Source organism: Pinus tabuliformis, chromosome 5_2 (genome assembly GCF_031772625.1).
Source record: "Pinus tabuliformis cultivar Carrire ecotype Pingquan chromosome 5_2, CPIR1, whole genome shotgun sequence".
In the NCBI taxonomy this organism is placed as follows: Eukaryota; Viridiplantae; Streptophyta; class Pinopsida; order Pinales; family Pinaceae; genus Pinus; species Pinus tabuliformis.
The window spans coordinates 415,937,907-415,947,440 of NC_142306.1; the positions used below are offsets into that span (position 1 = coordinate 415,937,907).

The 9,534-nt window shown below is 41.7% G+C and overlaps 1 pseudogene across 1 annotated transcript; it reads left to right on the plus strand.

Annotated features, from left to right (window-relative positions):
* The first annotated feature begins 6,588 nt into the window (after positions 1–6,588).
* Positions 6,589–8,032, plus strand: LOC149159313 (flavonol synthase/flavanone 3-hydroxylase-like; annotated as a pseudogene). The gene is made up of 3 exons (XR_016261110.1): positions 6,589–7,090; positions 7,143–7,449; positions 7,528–8,032. The product of XR_016261110.1 is annotated as a flavonol synthase/flavanone 3-hydroxylase-like (transcript).
* The last annotated feature ends 1,502 nt before the right edge of the window (positions 8,033–9,534 follow it).

Below are 9,534 nucleotides of genomic sequence, written 5' to 3' on the forward strand. Positions count from 1 at the left end.
ATGGCAGATCTGGGGTTTATATATCTTCCCACTGTGGAAGAGAAATGTCCGCCTCTAACCAAAAATTTCCCAGGTGCTTCCTTCGCAGGTCCAATGTGTAATCCGGCAGATCCAAAGCATTCAACAGTGATGTCGTGCAATCCAATTGATCCTGACCCAGTAACACTTCGTTTCCCCTTCTGTTGCCCAACTGTCCTGAAGATTTGAAGAATCGGGTCTTGACTGTTTTTCTCAACTGTCTTTTGGTACTTGAAGACGGCTAAAATGGGTTGTCTGATGACCGTGGGGAGGCCCCAGATCTGGCCATCCGCTTGATAGTTCTCATCTTCCCATACGCCCGTGCAGTCATATTTTGGACCTACTGCGAGATCCCTACTCTGGTCACTTTGCATCCATCCAGCCGAACGGTGGCAGGGGTTTCTATTCTTGCCATGGATCTTGCTCAGGGGGATCGGCTTACAGATTGCCGCTGCCCTGTCCGGGAGGTCAGTTACGGGTGCAAAAGCAGATTCCACAGCGAGGAAAACCTTCCGTGTGCCGCATTGCTGATAATGTTCATAGAAAGTCTGCGCATGCTCGTTTTGGAGATGTGGAGCCTCAGCTTCCAGCAGATTCTGAGGTGATCTAGCCTCTGCGTATGTGGCCGTGTTGAAAACCCTAGTGTGAGGTGCCATTGTAGATCTCCTCGGTTTATCTTCAAGTTCCAAGATCTACAGTCTCACTCGACTATTTAGCCACCTTGTAGAGGGGTCAAAGGAGAATTTATGAGAAGCTGGAATGCTTGGAAGGGAGACTTGCACACATGGAAAAGCATATACATTGTGATTATTGTTTTCCTTCATCACTTGCGTCAGATTAGAGAACCCAACTTCGGTCAAACTTGTTGATCCCTGATGGTCGTGGGTTATTTTATGGTCTTAAGTGTTTTCTGGTTTCATGGGTCATGTCAGCTTTGGTCAATAAGATTGTAATGACAATATGTTTTCGATGTTTTCTTCTAACCAACAAATCCGATAGAAGTGAGGAACTTGACATAATCTATTTTTACTTACTAAAAATCCTTTGACTAAACTAAACCAAACCAAATAAAAAAATATTAAGCTAAATTAATAATTTCCATTCTATATATTGACTAAAAAAAAATTATACATAAAATAGAAAAATAAACCAATCATTAACTTACTTTATAACGCTTAATATTTACTTATTAAATACTCCTATTAAATGAAAAATATATTTTTATCTCATTTACTTGAATTAAAATAATTACCCTCATCTCATATTTTTTTTATCTTCTATTAAAATACCATTATAATTGTCATCTTCTAATTTCATATCTATCATTATAGATATTAATAGATGCAAAATAGAATATAAATACTAAATTTTAAAATTACAAATTAAATGATTACTTTACTGCATGTTTAATATTTAAACTGATACTTCACCCTGAAAAAATTTGCACCCAATTTGTTGGCAGAGCTCTTCTGTAATATCAATGCTTATAGATAAGTCTTTACCTGAGTAGCAAAATCGACAATTGCAGATTGCTCCTAGGAGATGAAGCTGCGGCGCACCGGGAAGGGAGGGCCAATCTCAGACAACCAGATGTCGATCTTCACTGCGTTAATCGCTCCTGTTTCTGCCATAGATTAAGCCTTTCATATTATCCTCGCTTTAGACAGCTCCCCAGCTGTGGTTTCCTTACTCCAGCTCAACAGAACTTGGAAGGTGGCACCTGGATATTGCCATGCATCGCTCGTTGGAAGCTGGCTGCCCTGCGTGAATAGGCGTCTCTACATTCTAGCACCACTTACTTTCGCTCATTAGCCACTTGCCTGGCCCCAATCGCGTCACACAGTCTATCTCTGCATGCAATCTATTGGACGTCTGTCGAGCCTGAGCCACGCCCTCCCTGCTACATAACACTCATTCAGGGAGACTAAGCGATTTCCTTCTCCGGCCCTCAGGCTGGAGAGTTCTGGCCTCTCGGTGTCCTGGCTGGTTTTCTATCAAGGTTCGTCTTCATGGCTCTTCGTCCTGGCGTGCTCGTGGCTTCTTTAACAGGAAGAAAGATCTTCTGGCAGATAAAATGCGACAAGAGCTGTTAAAAGAGACCTAGTGGATATTATTCCCGAGGAACTGGTTCCAACATGGGATAATGGTAGGCTTGGGTCAACATACATAGCAAAGAGAATCGATCGCTTTATTCTAAGCGCCAGTATAATCGAGAAATGGGGAATGCCAATAGCCAGAACTGGAATCGACTTCTCTTCGGACCATAAACCAATCTATTTGGAATGGAAAGATATGAAGCAAAGTAAGGGTTATCCCTTCAAATTTTTCAATTCTCATCTTCAGGATAAATCCTTCAATGACTTCATTTCAAAAAGCTGGAGGGATATAAATCAATCGGATGAAGCCTTTCTGCTCACCTTTCGGGAAAAAATCCAATTGTTAAGGAAAGGCGCAAAAGACTGGCAAATAAAAAAGCGGGAAAAGGAAAGGCAGGAGCTTCTGGATATCAAAAAAGAAATAAACTTTCTCTCCAATTCGACTCACTTTAATGGGCTCTCTTTCGATCAAAAAACTCTCATCGGATCTTTGGAAAAAAGGAAAAAAGAGCTTTTGCAAAAACAGGAGGAAATGTGGAGGCTTAAAAGTAGGGCAACATGGCTCAGGGAGGGTGACCGAAATACAAAATTTTTCCACAACTATGCAAATGCTCGGAGAGTGAGGAACTCCATATGGAAAATTGAAGATGGAAAGGGCGGTTTCCTTCTCTCCCAACAAGAAATCTCAGAGGAGGCTACAAGATTTTTTCAAAATCAATATAAAAGGCAGAGAACTGAAGTAAATGATATCATGTGGGCTGTGGATTTGATGCCTGAAATGTTTGATGAAAAGGCAAATGAAGAATTCCTCAAGCCGATCACGGAGGAGGAACTGCTTGAGACAATCAAAAAATTTAAAAAGGAAAAAAGTCCAGGGCCTGATGGTTGGCCGATAGAATTCTTCCTGCATTTCTATGAGTTATTCAAGAATGACTTGCTGGGCATGGTGGATGCCTCTCGCATCTCAGGGAATGTCAACAGCGCATTATCTGCCACCTTTTTAGCCCTTATCCCCAAAAAGGATAAATCGACTTCGCTCTTGGATTACAGGCCAATTGCGTTATGCAATTCCCTATATAAAATCATCTCCAAGATAATTGCTAACAGAATGAAGTCCGTCTTAAGCTCCTTCATTTCAAAGGAACAGCATGCCTTTTTAAAAGGAAGGCTTATCTTGGATGCTGTTGCTATGACCCAGGAATGCCTTTTCGCAATCAATTCCAAAAATATTGATGCTGCCGCTCTAAAAGTAGATCTCAGAAAAGCTTTCGACTCTGTTGATTGGGGATTCCTCAGAATTCTTTTAGCTAAAATCGGTTTAAAGGCGCAGGGAATTAATTGGATCTTGGCGTGTGTTGAGAATGCCAATTTTTCAGTCATTATCAACGGCATTCCCTCATCTTTCTTCAAAGCGGAGAGGGGCCTTCGTCAAGGCTGCCCTCTCTCCCCTCTCCTCTTTATCCTGGTGATGAATTCCCTAAGCTCTCAGATCAACAGGGTTGTTTCTGATGGAAGATGTAGGCCGGTTAAAATATGTAAAGATATATCTCTTTCTCATAATCTCTTCGCAGATGACATCCTCATCTTTGCGATGTTATGCAAATCATCCTGGGTCTGTCTCAATGTGATCTTCCTCAAATTCCAATCTGCAACAGGTTTGACTATAAATAAGGACAAGTCCACGCTATATCATAATGGATCAAGCCCTGTCCTAGCTCAATGGGTTGCTGAGCTGTTTGGCACAAAAATTGCTCTGATGGGAGACGGGCTCTCATATCTGGGCTTCCATCTAAAAGCGAATGGATATCGCATCAGGGATTGGCAGTGGTTGATTGATCGTTTTTACAACAAAATCTCTAGATGGGAGATGCGCTTTCTTTCCTTAGCTGGCAGGCTAATTTTGGTTCAAGCTGTTCTCTCTCAAATGGCGGTTTATTGGGCGCACCTTTTCCTTCTTCCTTCTTCTATTTCAAAAAAGATGACTTCTCTGGCAGCAAACTTCTTATGGGGCGGTCGTTCTATCCAGTCCAAAATTCACTTAGCAAAGATGGATTTAATATCGAAGCCGAGGATGAAGGGTGGCTGGGGCCTTCTGAATATGACATCTTTTGGGAAAGCTCTTCTCTACAAATCGCTCATTAGAGGTATCTATGGTAAAAGTTAGTGGAGCAGCATCATAAATCAAAAATATCTTAAGGGGCAGAATATGGTCTTCTGGTTTAGAAGGAAGTCGCTGGGAATCAGGTCTGGCTCCATCATTTGGAAAAGTTTCAGAAAGCTTCAATCCTTCTTCTTAGGGAATCTAAAATGGTCTCTCTCTTCCGGTTCTAGTGTCTTCATCGGCCTCGACCCAACGCTGCATAATTTGGAATCGTTGATCTCTCCAGATTTGGTCCTCTTCTTCCTTTCAAAAGGCCTCTTCACATGGAATAAGCTAATTCAGTCTTGGATTTCTCAAGCCCCAGTTTGGAAGAGCGCAGATGATCTATCCATCCCCCCTTCTCTTCGTCCCTTATGGGATTCGGCTGTCAACAGCTTCTCCAGCAAAGGAAGATTGCAATCGGGCTCTGCTGATGAACTCATCTGGTTCCTAGAGAAGCCTGCCCTTCTAACTTCTGTTAAAGACTTATATGCAGCCCTCTCTATTGACCGCCCGCATCCCTCGCCCCTCTTTCCTCCCATTTTTTGGAAAGCCTCTTGCCCGCTAAAGATGATTCTTTTCTCCTGGCTTCTTTTCTCAAACAGAAATCTCTCTTGGGAGGTCTTGCAAAGAAAAGGCTGGCAGGGGCCGAGCCAATGTCAGATGTGCCGCAATGATGCTGATTCCAATCTTCATATGTTCTTCCAATGTGGCGCTTCCTCCTCAATCTGGTACGTGCTGTCTTTAATCTATGGATTTTCTCACAGAGTTTTTTCTTCTGTTCAGGATGCCTTCCTCTGGTGGAGTGCGCAACGTCCCTCTTGGCGTTCTCTTTTTATCATCACCTGCTGGTTCCTTTGGAAGTGGAGGAACGATCATATTTTCCAGAATTCCAGTCTGCCTCTTGACTTCATTTTGATAAAAATCTTGGCATATCTGCCTTCTGTGGATTAATTTCTGTCTTGGCATTTTATGTCTTTTTCCTTCGGGGCATTTTTGGTTAAATTCAGACTCTTAAAATCTTGATTTTGATGGTTCCTTCCTTCTGAAGATTCTGTAGTGCCATGCACTCAATATTTTTGTTTATCTCAGAGCTCCATGCAGTGCTGATGCCGGACAGTAACAGGTTTCTGTATAATTTGCATCAAAGGCCTTATGCCTTCGCTTGTATCTGGACTTTTATATGCTCTTAATATAAATCATGAAGCTTTTTCTTTCTGAAAAAAGATAAGTCTTTACCCTAATCCATAAATCAAATATATGCGATTATAATCTGCCACATTTTTCTTTCATTTTCTAACTCCATGTCAATCACTATGGATGTCACTCGGGATGACACACGAACAGGAAATACTAGGATTGCCAATTACGTTCCTGAAATTTTTGTATACAACATATTTCATATGCGTTGTCTAACGAGGTCACGATGACGAATTTTGGCGAAGAAATTTGAACTTCTGTTGTAAGAACGCCAACATCATTAGTTAAAATTTCGAATTTTGATAATTATTAGCATAGATTTATTTTAAATATAGATCTAATAAAAGTAGGGAGGAATTTAATGTTTAGATGTTTTGTATAGTTATTTATTTTTTTAGATTTTTTAAAATTTTTATTTTTGTTTACATAACAAAATTTCAATTTTGATGATAGAGAGATAGACTTATACATCACACTAAACTGTAAAATAAATTTCTCTCCTCAATAATCTAAATTTTAAAAATATATAATAAACAATTCTCAAAATTATACCTAGTTTCTATGGTTTGCCAACCCAAAACCCATCTAGACTACCTATTTTAAAACAAGTTCATCAAATTTATCAAAACTATATCCTAATTTTTATTATTTTATGATCAAAATTGTGGCCTCTTACGGCAACCAATAAACCCCATCCTATCAGGCTCTAAAGGAATGGCGGCCTAACGGTGGACATATACTGCCACCGTTCATTTAAAACCCGATAGCATGGGATTTATGGCTGGACACCTCTTGCATCCAAAAGTCATCGCAAGCGAGATGCTGGCCTGTTACGTATAATAGTGGTCGCAGGCCCAATACAGGTGGCTGAGCCCTTCAAGTTGGACGTAAGTGCATTTATGCTGCTACCAACATACCATTGATGCTGGAAACTCCTATTTCCACCTCTATAGACATGTAAGGGAGATAGCCTTCGCCCTCTCTTTCATTTGTTCACGTGCTGTCACTCCAAGCTCTATTCATTTGTTCACGTGTTGTCACTCAGAGGGCGAGCGCTATTTCCCTCAGAGGGCGAGCGCTATTTCCTGCCAGAGGGCATTTATAATGCTATAGAGGTGGAAATAAGAGTTTCCATGGATGCTAGCAAGGCAATGGCGGTGCTGGAGAAGCGGGCAATGAGCCGAGTGCAGACATTGGCGGAGAGTGGAATCCAGACGTTTCCGCCGGAGTTCGTGAGGCAAGTGGAGAAGGCACTCGTACAGGAGGACCTGAACGTTCCCATTATCGATTTGTAGGATTTGAGCCTTCTGCCGCGACATCATGATCAGAATCACACAATCGTTGCCCAAATTTTAGAGGCTGCAGAGAAGTGGGGTTTCTTCCTCATTATAAATCATGGCATCGCGGACTCTCTTATCGCTCGAGTACAAGCAATCAGCAAAGCTCTCTTCCAACTTCCGGTTGAAGAAAAGGAAGCCTACACTAACGAACCAAAAAATCCCATCGGATATGGCAGCAAACTCGGATACTCAGATGGAGAGGATAAATCGGACTGGCGAGACTATTACTATAACGGTCTCTGGCCTCCTGCCACCAGACAAATGACGAAATGTCCCATACAAGTTTCTGATTTCACGTAGTGGTTATGTACTTTCTATGTCTGTGTATACTGTATTAATTCTGTGAAGAGAGTTGTCGAAGCTATTTGAGTGGCTGATGGCGGTATGGTCGTGAGATCTTGGTTTAGATACTGAAAATTCTCTGAACGAGAGCGTGGGAGAGGAGAGGAAGGAGTTGCATATAGTAATAAATTACTACCAACGGTGTCCTCAACCGGATCTGGTTGAGGGAATGGCACCCCATTCTGATATGGTCGCGCTTACCATTCTCCTCCACAACCAAATCCCGGGGCTTCAAATTCGCAAAGATGGGGAGTGGCTTGATGTCCAATGCGTTCCTGGCGCTCTGGTTGTCAATGTCGGTGATCAGTTGGAGGTATGTAGAGATCATACTCGTAACATATTGACATTTTGTTTCTTGTTGGTTGATAATAGTTGGTATGTTGATGAACAGATATTGAGCAATGGGAAATACAAGAGCATTGAGCATAGGAGCGTGGTGCAGAAAGACCTCGCCAGAATGTCATGGGCCATGCTTTGCAGCCCTGCGCCTGATATGGTGGTGTCGCCCAGGACAAAATTGACAGACGAGGAGCATCCTCCAGTGTATCAGGGAGTTTCTTTTGGAGAGTATCGGATGAAATTTTTCAAAAAGGGATTAGATGGAAAGGGCCATGTTCATGGACTGAAGCTGCAGGGCGATTGTCACAGCAAGCAAGGAAGCATTTAATTAACTGGAATGTGTCGAGGAACATTCCTGTAGCGTGTCTTGTATTTAGGGTATTTTAGGCTTCGCTTTTTGCACGGTGCCCTCTGTAGTTCAGGTCAATGTTCCCACAATCTTTTCTTTGTGATGCATCTTTTCTTTAAGGAAGGTTCCCATGGGACAAGCATGGACTGAGGGGTTATGTTTTGTGATGGCTGTAACATTTATCCATATATTAATGTGGGTTATACTTCAAAAATTCAACTCTGATGTTAAGTAAAATATAATATAAAAAAAATGGCATTACAGAATGAGATTTGCTCTGCAACTAGGGTTTGATTAGCTTTTCAGTCTGTCGCTTTTGATTCTGAACCGATGATACCCCATGGGGCCGGAGGCCCTTTGTTCAAGATGGTGGTAGCCAATCGGGATTCCCAGCAACAACCCTGCAAAATCACCAATCCAACAACTTCACAACACGCTAGTGCTTCCACTACAATAGGTTCAAGCCAGCGTCAATCATCAAGCACACCTGCGGATCAAGCAGCGAAAACAGAGTAGAAGCCCAACCCTTGTCATCCACAGGCTCAAACATCCCTCTTATGGAAATTCCACCTAAAAAAATGGGTTCCACTATTGAACGAATGAAATAACAGGTGATCATCTGTAAATTTATAGGTCCCTAGCCATCTGAGAAGTTCCTCATGTTGAAATCTAATTTCAACGCAGACGTACATCCCCCAAACCGCTCAGCAAAACCGTCTTTTATCTCGGACCGCCTTCCAGCGAAAAGCAGTTTCCGTATACTTGGCTCCGATGGGATTTGGTGCAGACGCGTGTCACACACCTGACATCAGCCGACGTAACTTTCTCGGAAGCTAAAGTCCTGCTGCAAACTGCCTTCCGATATCCACTCCAGCCGTCCGATCTCCTTGCGTGTTGTCAGCCGTCGATCTCTTGAAGGTGCACGGGCCTGCGTCAATTTAAAGTTTGCGTGGATTGAAAGTTTTGTGGTTGACCGCCGTGGAGGAAACGACATGGCTTTAATGCATTTACGTAGGATTAGGTGGAGGCCCTTTTAAATGGTTATGGACCCGTTATTATATTTTTATATATGCATGTACGTAGTTTAGGTGTGGGCCTTTAATATTATTATGGGCCACGTTTTTTTTATATATATGTTTTTATATATTGTTATGTGGGAGAGGGCTGTAGTTTTTTTCATGCGTGGGTTGTAGTTTGTGTTGAGCATTTTTTTTGTAATATGAGAGCTGGGGGAGCGTTTTAAAAAAAAGAGAGAGTGCACAGCAATGCATGAATGAAATAGCGAAATTTTATTGTTGCACATTAGATTTGTGTAACGCACAACAGCGAAAGAGCAGGGAGTGCTCAGAATGAAGACCAACACATGAAGCAGGTGAAGACATTGCACAGTAGTGCATAGATTTTATTAATGAAGTGGATTTGCATTGAAATGCAAAAGAAAAGAATGCATAAGTTTTTTTTGTAATGTGAAAACCCAGGAATGTAAAAAAAAAGAAGAAATTTCACTCAAATGTAAATGTAAATTTATTTTACAGAAGTATGTGTAAAATGTTTTTCACAGCAGTGAATGTAAAAAGGGTTTTACAGCAGTAAACCCAGCACAGTGAAATCTGAGGTGGAGAGAAAAGACAGTGTTTTTGTTTTTGATGGGTAAATCCCTCTGAGTGAAAGAGGATGAATATGTATCAGGCATGTATTTGTATTAGGCAT